This window comes from Archocentrus centrarchus, unplaced genomic scaffold, assembly GCF_007364275.1.
Source record: "Archocentrus centrarchus isolate MPI-CPG fArcCen1 unplaced genomic scaffold, fArcCen1 scaffold_57_ctg1, whole genome shotgun sequence".
Lineage (NCBI taxonomy): Eukaryota > Metazoa > Chordata > Actinopteri > Cichliformes > Cichlidae > Archocentrus > Archocentrus centrarchus.
The window spans coordinates 736,953-752,296 of record NW_022060278.1 but is presented as its reverse complement, the minus strand read 5'-3'; the positions used below and the strand labels follow the sequence as shown (position 1 = coordinate 752,296).

The 15,344-nt window shown below is 42.7% G+C and overlaps 1 long non-coding RNA gene and 1 pseudogene across 1 annotated transcript; both read right to left on the bottom strand.

Moving 5' to 3' along the window:
- Positions 1-15,344, bottom strand: part of LOC115777559 (obscurin-like) — a 698,358-nt pseudogene that overhangs the window by 314,776 nt on the left and 368,238 nt on the right.
- Positions 12,574-15,234, bottom strand: LOC115777576 (uncharacterized). Its single transcript, XR_004019644.1, has 8 exons — positions 15,023-15,234; positions 14,788-14,898; positions 14,688-14,703; positions 14,514-14,599; positions 14,355-14,406; positions 14,214-14,279; positions 14,063-14,125; positions 12,574-12,995 (listed from the first exon to the last, which is right to left on the bottom strand). It is a non-coding gene; the product is annotated as an uncharacterized LOC115777576 (long non-coding RNA).

The window sequence follows — 15,344 nt, the reverse complement described above, 5'->3', positions numbered from 1 at the left end:
TTTATTTTATATACAACTAATTAATAAACACCCTTTTTCTCCTTAATGGGAAACCAAATACTTTATAACCTGCCATCTGTAGTTGCTGCTCTCGATCTGTTGCTTCATCTTTTTCAATAACCTGCCTGCTGACATCTTTGAGTTTTTAGTTTCATGTTTTGACTGTTTTATCTTTACTGACTCTAAGCTGAGACTCTTAGACCTGCATAAATAAAGATAATTAATACAAGCAGCAACATGAAGAAAGAGATTTACTGCAACAGAAAACATTTGAAATCTGACATCATGTTTGTTGTAGTTATCAGTGCTCCGGCTCCCTCCAGCTTCCCTCTCAACAGTACAGGCTGGATGGTGTTGAAAGAACATGACCCTCACAGTGTTCCCCGCCTGCTCTAGGAGAGAGAGGGATCTGTGCAGCAGGTAGATGACGGCATTGTCCACCCCGATGCCGGGCTGGTAGACGAACTGCAGGGGGTCCAGCGCTGAGCTCACCAGTGGGTGGAGGTGATGCAGGATGAGCCTCTCCATGGTCTTCATCAGGTGAGAAGTCAGGGCCACAGGTCTGTAGTGGTTGGGCTCCCTGGGATGTGCGATCTTTGGCACTGGAACTATGCAGGAAGTCTTCCACAGTTCAGGAACCCTCTCCAGATTTAGACTCAGGTTGAAGATGTGCAGGACCACCTGACAGAGCTGATCTGCACAGTCCCTGAGCAGTCTGGAGCTAATTCCATCCGGACCCGCTGCCTTGCTGATCTTTGTCCTCCTGAGCTGACTTCTCACCTGATGAGCTGTGAGGTGGATGTGAGGCTGGGTTGGGGTGGGTGATGGGGCTGGCTCTGCTGTGGGTGAGGAGAGTACAGGCAATGATAGCGCTACACCAGGAGAGAGGGGGGTCAGCATGGGGGGCTTTGTTATGTTTGTTATGTTGTTATGTTGGAGCTGTTCCTCCATCTTCCTCCTGAAGCTCTCTTTGCCTCTCCGGAATTTGTATTTAACATCCTTTTGTACTCTCCTCAGTTCCTCCTTATCTCCAGATCTGAAGGCCCTCTTCTTCTCGTTCAGCAGGGCCTTCAGCTGTGGGGTCACCCACGGTTTATTGTTGGAGAAGCACCGTACCTTCTTGGTTGGCACAGTGTTCTCCACACAGAAGGTCATGTAGTCTGTGATGCAGTGGGTGAGGGCGTCAATGTCCTTACCGTGAGGCCTGCAGAGTTCCTGCCAGTCTGTACATTCGAAACAGTCTCTCAGGGCGTCACTGCAGTCCTCAGACCACAGTCTTATTGTCTTCTTGCTGGGGGGTTTCCTCTTCACAATGGGGTGAAGAATGACCAGGTTGTGGTCTGATTGGCCAAGCAGGGGTAGAGGTGATGAGCTGTAAGCCTCCTTTGTGTTGGCAAACAGCAGGTCTAGAGTTTTATTGTCCCTTGTGTGGCAGTTAACATATTGGGTGAAGTTAGGGAGAGTGGAAGAAGGTGAGGCATGGTTGAAGTCCCCAGAGATGATAATCAGGGACTGTGGATGTGCCGTCTGTAACTGAGAGACGGTGGTGTGGATGTCCTCACAGGCTGCTGTAGCGTCGGCCGACGGCGGGATGTAAACAATTAACACAATAACGTGAAAACTCCCGGGCCAGGTGGTATGGTCGAACGCTAACTGCTAACAGTTCAATGTCTTTGGTACAGCGCCGCTCCTTCACAGTGATGTGTCCTGGGTTACACCATCTCTCATAAACGTACATCGCCAGTCCCCCACCTCTCCTCTTACCACCAGGGCTGGACTGGGGCAAAAAATCAGCCCTGGCATTTGTGGCTTAGACCAGCCCACAACTATGTCTTAAAAGCATTTGACACTGTCTTACTCTTATTCAATGTGGCCATACCTTTTGCTAATAATACTTTTATACTTTTTTTTTTTACACTTAGTTTAGTAATGCTTAAATTGCAAAGCTTTTACTTATTTAGCTTTTTTTTTTTTTTTAAATCTGTTATTTTACTTGTTTAAGTGCTTTTAAAAACATGTTTAACCAGCACAGAGGCTACAAATTTAAACTACTGTGCAGCCTTTCAACAAACCTTTAACCTAATTATCTAAAATGCTATGATGCAGCCTAAAATAGACACTTGCTGCTGATCCAACACTTCTCAGCCTTGACCGTTTGCTATTTTATCAGATTAAGGTGCCGTGGCTGCCAGATTTTGGGAAGTATGCAAATACTAATAAATATTGATACTAATCAATCGCCATTGCTCATCATTCTCATGTAACAGAGCTAATGTTACCTCCATCATCTCAAAGTCCCTGTATTATCCTAACGTTACTACCTTCGTACGTACTACACTTTCCCGCTCACTCTGTCCCTCGGTTTCCAAAGCCTGCATCTCTGGCTGCTCCTCTCCCCGTCCCTGCTGCTGTCTTCACCTACAGCAGAGGGGCCCTAAGCAAGATCTGATTTGGGGCCCCCTTCATACCACTTCATTGTCCCCTGAACTTAACAGTTATTAATGCTGGAGGGTTAAAGTTGATTATTATTTTTTTTAGGATGCATTACTGTTTCAGCCTTTTCAATTCAATTTTATTTATACAGCACCAACTCACAACAAACAGGCACCTCAAGGCACTTTATACTGTAAGGTAAAGACCCCACAATAATTACAGAATAAACCCAACAGTCATCCTAATCTTAAAAATAGAGAGGGTGTCTGTCTCCTGAATCCAAACTGGGAGCTGGTTCCACAGAAGAGGGGCCTGAAAGCTGAAGGCTCTGCCTCCCATTCTACTCTTAAGTATCCTAGCAACCACAAGTAAGCCAGCAGTCTGAGAGTGAAGTGCACTAATCAGGTGATCCGGTACTATGAGCCAATGAAGAGAAGCCAATATGGGAGAAATCTGCTCTCTTTTTCTAGTCCCTGTCAGTACTCTAGCTGCAGCATTTTGGACAGCCTGATAATAATGAATTACAATAGTCCAAACCTAGAAGTAATAAATGCATGAATTAGCTTTTCAGCATCAGTCTGAGACAGAAATATTAGAGTGTAGCCTACTGATTAAATTAGTGTTGTTACAAGTGTACAAATCTGGACAGTTAGAATAGTCTCTTCTTTCTTTTAGGAAATTGGCATTTGTAAAAAATTAAAACAAACCAAAAGTTTCATGACAAATGTGGATGAGCTTGGGGGCCCCCTGGTGGTCAGCTGCATGTGTCGCCTATGCCTCTGGCCCGCTCTGCCTACAACCTGCTGTTGCTGGAGCGTTGCTATTAAAGAGGATGTGGAGGCTACAGCAGCGAACATGTCTGTGATCTTTACACATTTTGTAGCATCTACAGCGACACGCTTCACTTTCGTCGCACGTAAATTCTCTTCAGCCCCCTTTCTGCCGCTTCGGTTTCTCCATGTTCCCTCTTCTTTAACACACGCGCTCAACACTGAAACTACTACCGGGAGTTACAGGGCACCACGCTTTCATCCTATATCCTGATTGGTTCTGTCCACTGTCTGTATTGAAGATGGGCCAATGGGCCGCCCCCTCTAAATTGTGGGCCGGTCTCTAAGAGAAAAAAAAAAAAAAAAAATAGCACAGAAAAAAAAAATCCAACAGCATCGGCCCCTGAGGACTGTCGGCCCACCGGGCAAATGCCCGCTACGCCCGATTGCCAGTCCAGCCCTGCTTACCACTCTCCCTCATGCTCCGGTCCGCTCTCATCAGTTGAAAGCCCTCCAATGTTACGACGGAGTCCGGTGTGTGATCCGTGAGCCAAGTCTCCGTGAACAGCAGGAGGCTGCTCTGCTGGTACTCCCACTGCAGTCTGGTTAGCGCCGTCAGCTTTTCCATCTTGTTGGGTAAAGATCTTACGTTGCCCATGAGAATAGATGGAATGCTCGGTTTGTACCGTCTCCTCCTCTCCCGGGACTTCGCTCCAGCTCTCCATCCCCTCCTCCGACGCCGTAATTCCTTCGGAATCTCGTGTCACTCCTCCGGGAGTACCCTCCTGTTGCACAGCGCTAACAGCTGATCCCGGCTGTAAACAACAGAGTGGCTCACAGGTTCTCCAGATGAAGTGGTGAAAAGTCCCAAAAAGAGTAGATGGAATGCCACTACTCTAATGAAGCTTTGCAGGTCCATGGCAGGTTTGATATCTAATATAACTACGAAACTAAGAGTCTGAAAGAAAGACTCAAAACACAAGAAAAACACACAAAAAAGGGAAGTAAACTGTGAGCTGCAGTAACTGGCGCCATCTTGGAACAAAATGAGATTTCATTTTGTGTAAACCACAAGAAACAAGCTGATATGTTGGCAGCTGACTGCAGTTTGTAGCTGTATGAGCTGAGTTTGAAAGGAAGGAAGAACAGAGGCTAAACTAAAAAAACAGATCGTATTCTTGTAAAAGAGCTCCAGTGAGCATCTCACTGCCTCCTACTGACCATTCTTGGCATTACAGGAGACTGAGGTCCTTTGGCATTTGGGGACACCTGGAGAGAAACTGACCTGGTAGACCTTCAAGCCTACAAAGGTCTGTTGATTTTAGCAGGATACATAAACCATGTGAAATAAAAAAAAAAAAATCTGCATATTACATGTTTTCCCTACTGGATGAATAAAACTGCTGTGAAGAGCTACAAACACACTTTGCACAGTGATGTTGGAGCTCACACAGTACAATCATAACCATTCTGTAAGGATTCACTGATACTCTGTCAAAATAATACTTCCTCCTCCTTCACGTCATAGACTCATCACACTTTGATTTGTATCTGAACTTGTTTTTTAGGCACAGTTTCAGCTACGTTTACAACAGACAGGGATTTTTAGCTTCTTCAACACACCAAGACAAATCATAGACTCTGAAGTCAAAGTCTTTATTCTTTATCATCACAGCTCTGGAAATATTTAACACCCAGCAAGACAGATGAAGTCATTACAATCAATGAGAAATGGCAAAATTGCGCTCTCTGTTGGCTGCCAGCTCTAAACACAACCCAGTAATTATATTTGAGAGGAGTGTTAAACAACAAGAAGACCTTAAACAATGACCTGAAGTCTCTGTGAGACTAAATAATATAATAAACGTAGTAAATAACTTCAAATGTTATTTAACACATCGGGGAACAAACAAAATGAAGACAGAAGGACTAAATGAGCACATCATGAATCAACAATCATGAAAACAGCCGCTGATGAAATTCCCACTGTGCTCCTTGATCTCCGTGTTTCCTCTCTGCTGTGTGAAGTCTGCTGAGAACATAAAACATCTGCTGGACAGAAGACTTGTGGCTCAAAGCACAGGCTCAGCCAGAAATCATGAGCTCCTTCAGCTGATAAAAAGGTGAACAGCAGAACAGACAGTTAGAAACTATGTTTTTACACACATGTAAGCACGACAGACACTCAGAGAACAAAGAGGTTTTTCCGTATCGTCATGTTTCCAGTTTTGTGTGATATTACATTTCAAAAGGTCACATCACTGTGTTACTCTACAGGTTTAAATTCATTGATCAAAAAGTACACATTATTCTCCACTTGCAGCAATTTCAGGGTGAATTTTCAAACACACAATCACCTACATCCCCACTAGTACAGAACACACCCAGGAGTTTTACAAATGTTATTAACGCGTAATATTATTTCTAAAATGTTCTTTTTGTACATTTTTTCTTTTTTGTTACAGTTATGGAGGCAGACTCTTTCTGCAACTTCTTTCACTCTTATTTTTACCCTTAACACTCACAGCACTTACTAACTTCCTAATTTTTTTCCTTATCTTTACTGGAAAATATAAATCATTGAAGTGAGTTATTTAAATCAGTGAAAAAGTGAAAACCTGATATCATGACAGGCTTAAATATCACACGGTTAGCCTAAGGGACCGAGAATGGAGTGACTGAATTCCTCAGTCCGCTCCTGGGAGTGAACAGGTTTCAGTACAAACGGATGGAAGATATTTTGTCTCTTCCATTCATGGTGGCTCAGTCTTTCATTACAGTCAGCAGTGCTGTTCATTCTTTCGTTGTGGTGTCCCTCACAACAAAGCTGCCGTGGCCCTCGGGCTAGGACCCAGCGTGTTTGAGTTTTTGGACTTTGGAGGTTTTGCTGCTGTTAGGGATTATTTTTTTACTCAGTGAATAAAGGACAAATGTTTAAAGGTAAACTCCAGTAAATTAATTACTAAACAGTGGATCAACCAAATAATAAACAATTAAATAATACATTAGAAAGAGAGCAACTGATCAGAAAGTACTAGACTAACTTCTCTGTCTCAGTGCGTCTTATCTTGAGGACCGGCCACAGAACGTACAATTAAAACATCACCAACGTCACCATGTTCTGTCATTAATCTGAACAAGATTTCTCCATGACAAATTAGAACATCAGGAAGATGATGTGCTTTATGACTCCACAGCTGAGGAATCATGAGTCATGAAAACCAGCTTGAACAAGACTGAGTGACGAAGGTCAACTTGTAGCACCCAGAGATTGTTTATGTATAGATAACAGGCTGTCAGTATAAAACTGTTATGGTTAGACAGGAACACGGGCTCAGAGAGAGAGCACACACACAGGCGTGTCTCTGCTGAGTCCCCACATATGCATGTGTGATTTTCCTGATTCTTTAATATATTACTTACTTAATATATTACTTTTTTAATTAAAGTGTTTCAGGTTTCGTCCTTCATAAACAACCTGTTTACCTGTCACTGCCTTATTTTCCTGGTTTGGTTTCTTGTTTCTATTTGATTATGTTTCAGTTCTGTGCTTAGTTTAGTTATTTGAGTCTCGTTTGGTTATGTTTTGTTCCCATTATATCTCCCTGTGTCAAACCTGCTCTCTTGTCTCTGTGTTTATCTGTTTCCTGTTTTACTTTGTTAGCTTTGGTCTTGTCTGTTCATGTTCAGTTTTGCGTCCTTAGTCTTGTTAACTAGATTTTGCTCAGCTGTGCTCGCTGCTCTGTCTTATTTCCCTGATTGCCCTGATGAGTATTTGTCTTCCCTGAGCTTTCTCTTGTGTTCTTGTTGTAGTTTTCCTCCCACTGTGTGCTCTGTGAGTGAGTGTTTGGTTCCAAGTGAGTTTGTATTTTATTGCATGTATTAAATGAGCCACAGAGTACACATACCATCACTGCACCTTCAAACATCAGATTTGACCCTAAATGGCGTGACATCACACCAACACACACTAACATAACCACATGCTGGCCAATCACAAGCTTCATCATGACTCCTTGATTGCATTATGCTCACTGGCCTGTTTAAAAGACAGTATCATATGAACTAATGAAATACACACTAGAGGTGAACATATATACTGTGTGCATGCTGTCCATACGTGCATATACACACACAACTATGTGTTCTCAAACCATCAAGCCTACACTTATTGTTACAGACACATATGTAAAAGGCATTTAATGCAAATCATATCATCAGTATTTTAAATTATACTTGTCACGACCCAGGGAAGGAGAGGACACACAGGCGGGGGCTGATGATAACAAGGTGCAGTTTATTTACAGTGCAAATGTGAAATGTGCGAAGATAAGGAGGCCCAGGGAAACAGGGGTGAAACGGCAGGTGGGAGCAGTTGGAGTGGATCGAGGTGCTGGAGGAAATCCAAGGAGAAGGGAGGCCAGGCAGGTGAGTGAGCGAGCAGGTGAGTCCAAAAAAAACAGCAGCGGGTACGGCGTGGAATGGCGTGGTGAACAGAGAGCAGGATTCAACACGGGGATCTGAGTGAGACGAAAACGGAGAGCAGGTAAGTCACAAAATATACACGATAGAGTCACAGGAAGGAGCCGACACTAACTTAGAGGTAGTCAATGATCCAGCGAGGAGTGAAGGTCTGCTGGCAGCTTAAAAGGACCTCCTGATGGCTTGATCAGCTGCAGGTGTGGTGACGCAACGCCCGGCGTCTCAGCCTCAGAGAGGCGGAGACACCGGAAACCTTCGCCGTGGTCCGCAGGACAAACACACAAGTACACAGACGAACACAGAAACCTCCCTAGGTTATGACAATACTAAGATTAAATCCATGAAAATTGTTGATATGCAAAAATTATCTTTGGTAGTTTTGGCAGATGTCCTCAGAATGCTTCAGGATCGCTCTTCATGTTCTCAGCGGCCTCTTTCCCACCAACAGGGTTCCGGAGCCCGTGACGTAATTTGAACCATTAGGCGGGTTTTCCACCGCCGAAGCACTCGGTGCTCGGCCGAAAAACAGGTTCAATTCCGGCCCCGCAAACTAGCTGGTCTCGAACCACGAACGCGTGACGAAAGCAGCAGAGGGGCGTTACTCTGCCGTCTCAACATCAGGTTTTCTACCATATTACATGTGTATTACGTGAGAAAAGTGAAGCGATTTTCACGGCTGTGAATTAGGTTGGGCTCTGAGGCTGAACTTGCTGCTTTGTATCAGTTCATATCACAGATAAAAGGACACAAAGTGCGTACTTGTCGTCTTGCTCTAATCGCTGTCTGTGTTTCCCTCTGTGCTGCACACAGATGCTGCAGTAGTTTGGTTTGGACCCTAAAACGTATTTGCAGCACAAGAAAGGAGAGCGTGTTCTCCCACGTTTGTGCGCTTCGGCTTCCGTGTCCAGATGAGGACCCGCCCACACTCATACCTAAAGGAGCAGTTCACAGAAACGCGGTGGGAACGCGGACCCGTTCTTAAGCGTTTCGCCGGTTCATTGGGAACAGCACGGGCACGCGAACCGGTTCCTTGGTGGTGGGAAAGTAGCAAGTGAGTCTCTTTGGTGGTTAACGATGCACGTCTCTTTAAGGATCTGAAAAAAGGGCTGATTCAGAATTCACATCACTGCAGTCAGAGCGCTCTTCACTATCATAATGTTTCTCTGTTCAAATCATAGTATTAGTGTTTATAATAGAACGGGTCATTGATACCTGTCATTTATTCAACAATCCCAGAAAACTCCTTTGTGTGTCCACAACCGCCTCCTCTGTATGTAACCAGCTATGTCGAGCCAAACATGACAAATACTGGGTCTTCCATCCTGTGCTTCATGGTAGACCTGTGACCTGCTGTGATGAGTTTTATGTTGCACTTTCAAATTATTCTTTATACATACACAACAATAATTGAACAATGCTACATTCACCCCCAGATTTAATGTATTTATAGGCAGACAACAGGTGCCATACACTTGCCAGGATATGAAGTCAAAAGACCATGAATAGTCACTACAGATGCACTGTGGGAAATGACAGATGGAAAGTGATGGTCACCATTTATTTCTGTCTGAAACATGTCAGCAAACTCAAACAACATAATTTCCACTCTGCAGATAACCTCTCTTACTGAGGATTGATGCTTTGGCTGGAAAGCTACGCCATAACCGGAAACCCCTCTGAACCCTACGCTGCCACCTACCACATAACCTGATGTGTTAACTACACGTTGGGTCAGTGCAGCCCACATCGATTGTGATTGGCCTGTTCAGTACCATTGATTCTGCCTGTGCATTTCAGGTTACTTTTTCCCTGCAGTTTTAGAATTTATCAATGAGAGAATAGCAAAAGCATCAATAATAAATGCTAACAAAGGTGAGAGAATGAGCATCCATCCATTTTCTTTTGCTTATCTGTGGTCGGGTCGCAGGGGCAGCAGCGTAAGCAGAGAATCCCAGACCTGACTCTTCCCATCCACCACCGCCAGCTTATCCAGGGGAACACTGAGGTGTGGCCTCGGTGTTCCCTCGGGCATCCAAGTCAGATGACCGAATGACCTCAACTTGTTCCTTTCTCTAAGGGAGAAGCCAGCCAGCCTACAAGCAGCCTTTCTGCTGCTTGTATTCACGATCTTGTTCTTTCCGTCACTACCCAAAGCAAAACCATAGGTGAGGTTAAGGATGTAGATTGACCAGGAAACTGACAGCGTCACTTTCATGCTCAGCTCTTCACCATGACAGATCAGTGCAAGGGCCACAACTCCTCCATGTGGGGGAGCAACTTGTCCCTGAGCTGGAGTGGGCACTCCACCCTTTTCCAGCTGAGGACCATGGCCTCAGACTTAGAGGTTCCCATCCCAGTTGCTTCACGCTCGGCTGTGAAAGATTCCAGTGTGAGCTGGAGGCCACCGCCTGATGAAGCCAACAAGACCGCATCATCCACTAAAAGCAGAGACGATATTCTGAGGTGACCAAGACTATGAACATTAACCAGAATTAAGGGCACTGGTAAACTTAGCATGTGATCAGTTCCCAGTATCAACACCTTTCCACATGTACATTGTAAACAGACCTATCAACCTTACCTGGGGAACATTGGGTGGCATTTTTTTATCACAAAAAACTCACACCAGTACACTGTAACATCCTATTGTGAGCGCAGGATGTTATGAGAGGATCCATTACGTTTCTGACAGTCATAGCAGAGTAACAGGAAGCTGTCATCTGAGAACTTCCTCACTCTCCACTCAGCAGAGTTTCCCTCACAGGTCAGTAAAACAGACTCAGAGCAGAAGTGCTGCACCCTTTCAGGGCTCACTGTAAGAGATGCATTATGGCAATTGTGGCAAAAATTTTAATCAGGTCATCTAGGGGTCACTGGCCATTTTTCATGCAAATATGGAATGAATCGGACTGGTAGTTTTGCTGTAATATTGTGAACAAACAAATAGACAGACAAACATACCAAAAACAATTCCCATCCCCCCTCCAAGGCAATAAAAACTTAAAAGAAAAAAATTAACTGCTTCCAACTAACTAAATGAACTTTTATTAGAAATTACATGAATGCATGTTGTACTGCAGCAGACTTTCTGCAAGATAGTGGAGTGAACCTTACAATATGAAGCACCTTGAGGTGACTGTTGTTGGGATTGGGCTCTATATCAATGACACTGAATTGAACTGGAGTGTCACATTTTTAGTCATTTACAGATTTTTTTTTGTTTGTTTTTCAGTTTTTAGTTGCATATTTTGGAGCCGACTTTCTCTTCCTTTAGGTGTCGTTAAATGTTAATTGGATATTTGTATATAGTAGTGCCTTTCTATTTTTAATGGGCACTTGATTCACACACATTCATATATTACTATATTAGCAGACCTGATGAGCCACCAGAGTATGAGGCATTGCATTCTGGGAAACTTCCCACTTCCTCTTCTTGCAAAAAGAGCAAAAGCTAAATATTTAGATGTAATGTATTTAAAATCTGACAAGAGGTGTCGCACACTTTATTAGACATGCAAAAAGAACATGAAAAATATAAACCTATTTAAAAGTGAGTTAAAGTAAAAACAGTAATTTGACTAGTTATAAATTCATTATTTTATGTATTTATTATTCAAATATTTGAGTCAAATGTTATCCCTCAGAGAGCTCCTTTGGATTCAAAACTGTTTTTAAAAAGTAGAGATTCTTCAACAGAGGAGAAGATGAACCGTAAAAAGAGGCTAGAGGACAACAGCACAAATATTCTCCCAAACCTGAAACCTGAAATTTCCAGCACAGACACATCATATAAAAACATACAGTTCAGGTGCTGCTGCAGATGCACAGGTGAGCCACGAGCAGTAAGGCTATTGCAGAGAACTGGGTTTGAATCTGGCCCAGCTCATTTTAAAAATGTGCAGTTCACACAGAGAACCATTAAATTCAAAGTCAAATGACTCCAAAGCGACGGCTGCACATTAGAGCTCTGACACTTTAAACTGGATGCATTGAAACAATAAAGGCTTCTGTCCCACAGCCTGATGAAGGAGACGTGGAAATCACTTCAGTTTGTCAGCAGATCAAAGTAAAATTAATGTGTTTGATTGAACAGGTTTTCTTGGTGTGTGTACTGTGTTCAAGGAGTTTCAATTCCAGCAGAGTGAAAGAGACTCAGAATCCACTATAGCAACATTTGTATACTCAAGAGATTTAATAACACAGGATCTGTCAGAATGCCACGACTGCGGCAACCTGACCAGGATCATGTGGCTGGAATGCTGGAAGCAGGGTGGACCATCAGACAAGTTGAGCAATGAGAGCAACGAGTCCTGATGTCAACCCCATAGAAAAGCTGTAGAGTTGTTTGAGTGACAGCAACAATGTAATCATCCTCTCCAGACTCAGCAGCAGCTCCTGGCAGCAGTGATTGAAGGATGGACTGCCATCCCACAGGAGGACATGCAGAGGTGTGCCAGTCCATGAGAAGGAGTATTACTCCCATAATGAATACACACGGTGGGTACTCTAATTACTCATTGTATCTTCTTTTTTTGTAAACTGGTGATATGTCACTTCAACAATGTATGGTGCTTACGTATCTTATTATTTTATGGTCCTTATTCGAGTGGTTGTTTGCATACAACACAAACTACACCAGTGAATAGACAAATAAATGCTGTGGGGCACTTTTAAATCCCTTGAGCGTACACTTTCTGCTTCATCAAATACACAAACATTCCTGTGACACAGTTTGTGCTTCATTCAATGATTTTAGCAATTAACAACTTGCACCCCGAAAATGTTTTCCCCCAGCAATGAATCTCTATTACACTTAAACATACTGTAATTTTTTTAAATGTTGAAAATGTGGTGATTCTGATTTTAAATCAAAACTCAGAACATGACGTGTTCGACAGTTTTAGTTTTTATTCTTCCAGCTGCAGACTTCGAGAGTAAAAATATAAAAAGCAGAACATTAATGCTCATATAACAATACAACTGCAAATTTGTTTGTTGCCAACAGAAAAAGAAAAAAAATATCAAGGAATAAAATTGCATTTAAGAATATACATATATGTTACTGCTCACCAAAGAAGCACAATGATGCTATTAAAAATCTTTAGAGCCTCCTACTCTCCGCACACAGAGGGCCGAGAGCTTCCAGGAACAGTGACGCTATTTTCCAGAGATTTGATTGGTCAGAAGGCGGCCGCATGGTTACCATGGTGATATATTCTGGTAAGAAGTGAACCACCTTCATAGTACAGAAAATCCAGGTCTAACCCTGAAGGTACCTGGATGTGTTGTTGACCACTTCTTTTTATGGACCTGAAACAAAGTCACAACAAATACAATATAAACAAAACCACAGTGGCACTGAAAATGTGAGGCTGCTCTGTGACCTTTGAAATGATTTTTTATGAATATTATCACACACCATTTTTTATCAAGAATTTTCCAGATTTTAGACACATGCGTATTTGAAAGGCCTGTTTTTTTTTATTATAAGGCTAAAATAGTAAAGCATTGAATGGAACAAAAGTAAATCATTCACTGTATTGCCAAAAATATTCACTTGCATATGAACTTGAGTAAAATCCCATTCTTAATCCATCCATCCTCTTCCACTTATCCTGTTCAGGGTCACTGGGGGGCTATCCTCTCACCCTGTCCGCTGGGGGGCTATCCCAGCTGACAGGGTGAGAGGCAGGGTACAACAGACGACCATTCACACTCACATTCACACCTATGGGCAGTTTAGAGTAACTGCAGGTCTTTGGACTGTGGGAGGAAACCCACGCAGACACAGCATTGTGCTTGCTGATGTAAGGCTTGGATGCAGCTGCTTGGCCATAGAAACCCATTCCATGAAGCTTTCTATGTGCTGTTCTTGAGCTAATCTGAACACCACATGAAGTTTGGAGGTCTGTAGCGACTGATCCTGCAGAAAGTTAGTGACCTCTGCACACTTTGCACCTCAGCATCCACTGACCCCGCTCTGTCGTTTTATGTGGCCTACCACTTCAGGGCTGACTTACTGTCATTGCCAAACACTTCCAGTTATAATATAATTAACAGCTGACTGTGGAATATTTAGTAGTGAGGAAATTTCATGACTGGACTTGTTGCACAGGTGGGATCCTATCACAGCACCGCGCTGGAATTCACTGAGCTCCCATTGAGCTGAGCCATTCTTTCACTAATGTTTGTAGAAGCCGTCTGCATGCCTAGGTGCTTGGTTTATACATCTGTGGTCATGGAAGTGATTGGAACACCTGAATTCAATGATTTGTATGGCTGAGTGAATACTTTTGGTAATATAGTGTATGATACATATTGCTTTAAATGTAATTTGATTACTAATGATTCAGTGTTGATAGTGTTAACATTTGTACCTGAGGCTGATTCAAGATTCACATTATTGTAGTCAGAGCTCTCCTCTGTGTTGTCATGTCTCCCTGTTAAGATGATAGTATGTTTATTATCTTTGTTATGACACAATGCCAAAAACAAATCATGATTTTTTAAAATATTTTCTGCACTCACTCCTTTTATCAAAACCTTCAGTCTGAAGAGTAGATGTGACATTTCTGTATTCATCTGTTGGTCCACCTGAAATAATAACACGACATGAAGTTTGATCAGCCAGATGTAATCTTTGCATTGCTTTCAGAGTTTATACTTTACCCACTTCCGGTGTTTCCAGAGACTCTGACCGATTCATAGACTGAAGTATCACCTACAGGACCAAGAAAATAAGAGATCAGAAAACTATTATACTCTACAAACTTAGTGATGAAAAGGTTTAAAAAAAAAACAGAGAGAGCAAGAGAGATAATTTCTTACCATGAAGAAGAGAGGAGTAAATTTGGGTTTCACTCTGGTTGGCTGTTTGTTGTGCAGTTTGATTGATGTTCAGAGGTTGAGTGAACCTTAGACATGTTGCAAACACTGTAAATTAACAAGGAACACATATACTGTGGTGTCGTGTTTAAAATGAAAGTAAACTGCTGTACCAACCTGTTAAAACAAGAATCTGTAAAAGAGAAAAATATTATTACACTGCTTTGTAATGACTTTGTTTTAAACTGTCACAAGTGAGAATCAGAAAAGGTCTCACCCTTTATCCTTCTGTAGCAACACATCAGCTGCAGCAGAAGCAAAATAATAATTCCACAAACAAGCCCGATGATGAACGGTACGATAAATGAACCGCTTTCACATCTGAAACCTGAAGTGACAAAATTTCCTGTCAGATCAGACAAACTCGGTGCCAGACAAAGTAAATCTATTTAATACTATATAAAAATAATAAAGTTATTTAACACCACAACTGTTGTTGCAATACAGCCTACCTCCTACAGTGATGCTGACTGCATTGCTGAGCTCTCCTGATGCAGACTCACACCAGTACACTGTAACACCCTCCTGTAGGCTGAGGATGTTATAGGAGGATCCACTAAGTTTCTGACAGTCACAGCAGAGTGACAGGAAGCCGTCCTCAGTGAACTTCTTCACTCTCCACTCAGCAGAGTTTCCCTCACAGGTCAGTGAGACAGAGTCAGAGGTGAAGTGTTGCACTCTGTCAGGACTCACTGTGAGAGACGCTGCTGAATGAACATCTGGAAACAACATGTAAGGAGGAGTAAAACAAACTTTAGATATTTAAACAGCAAT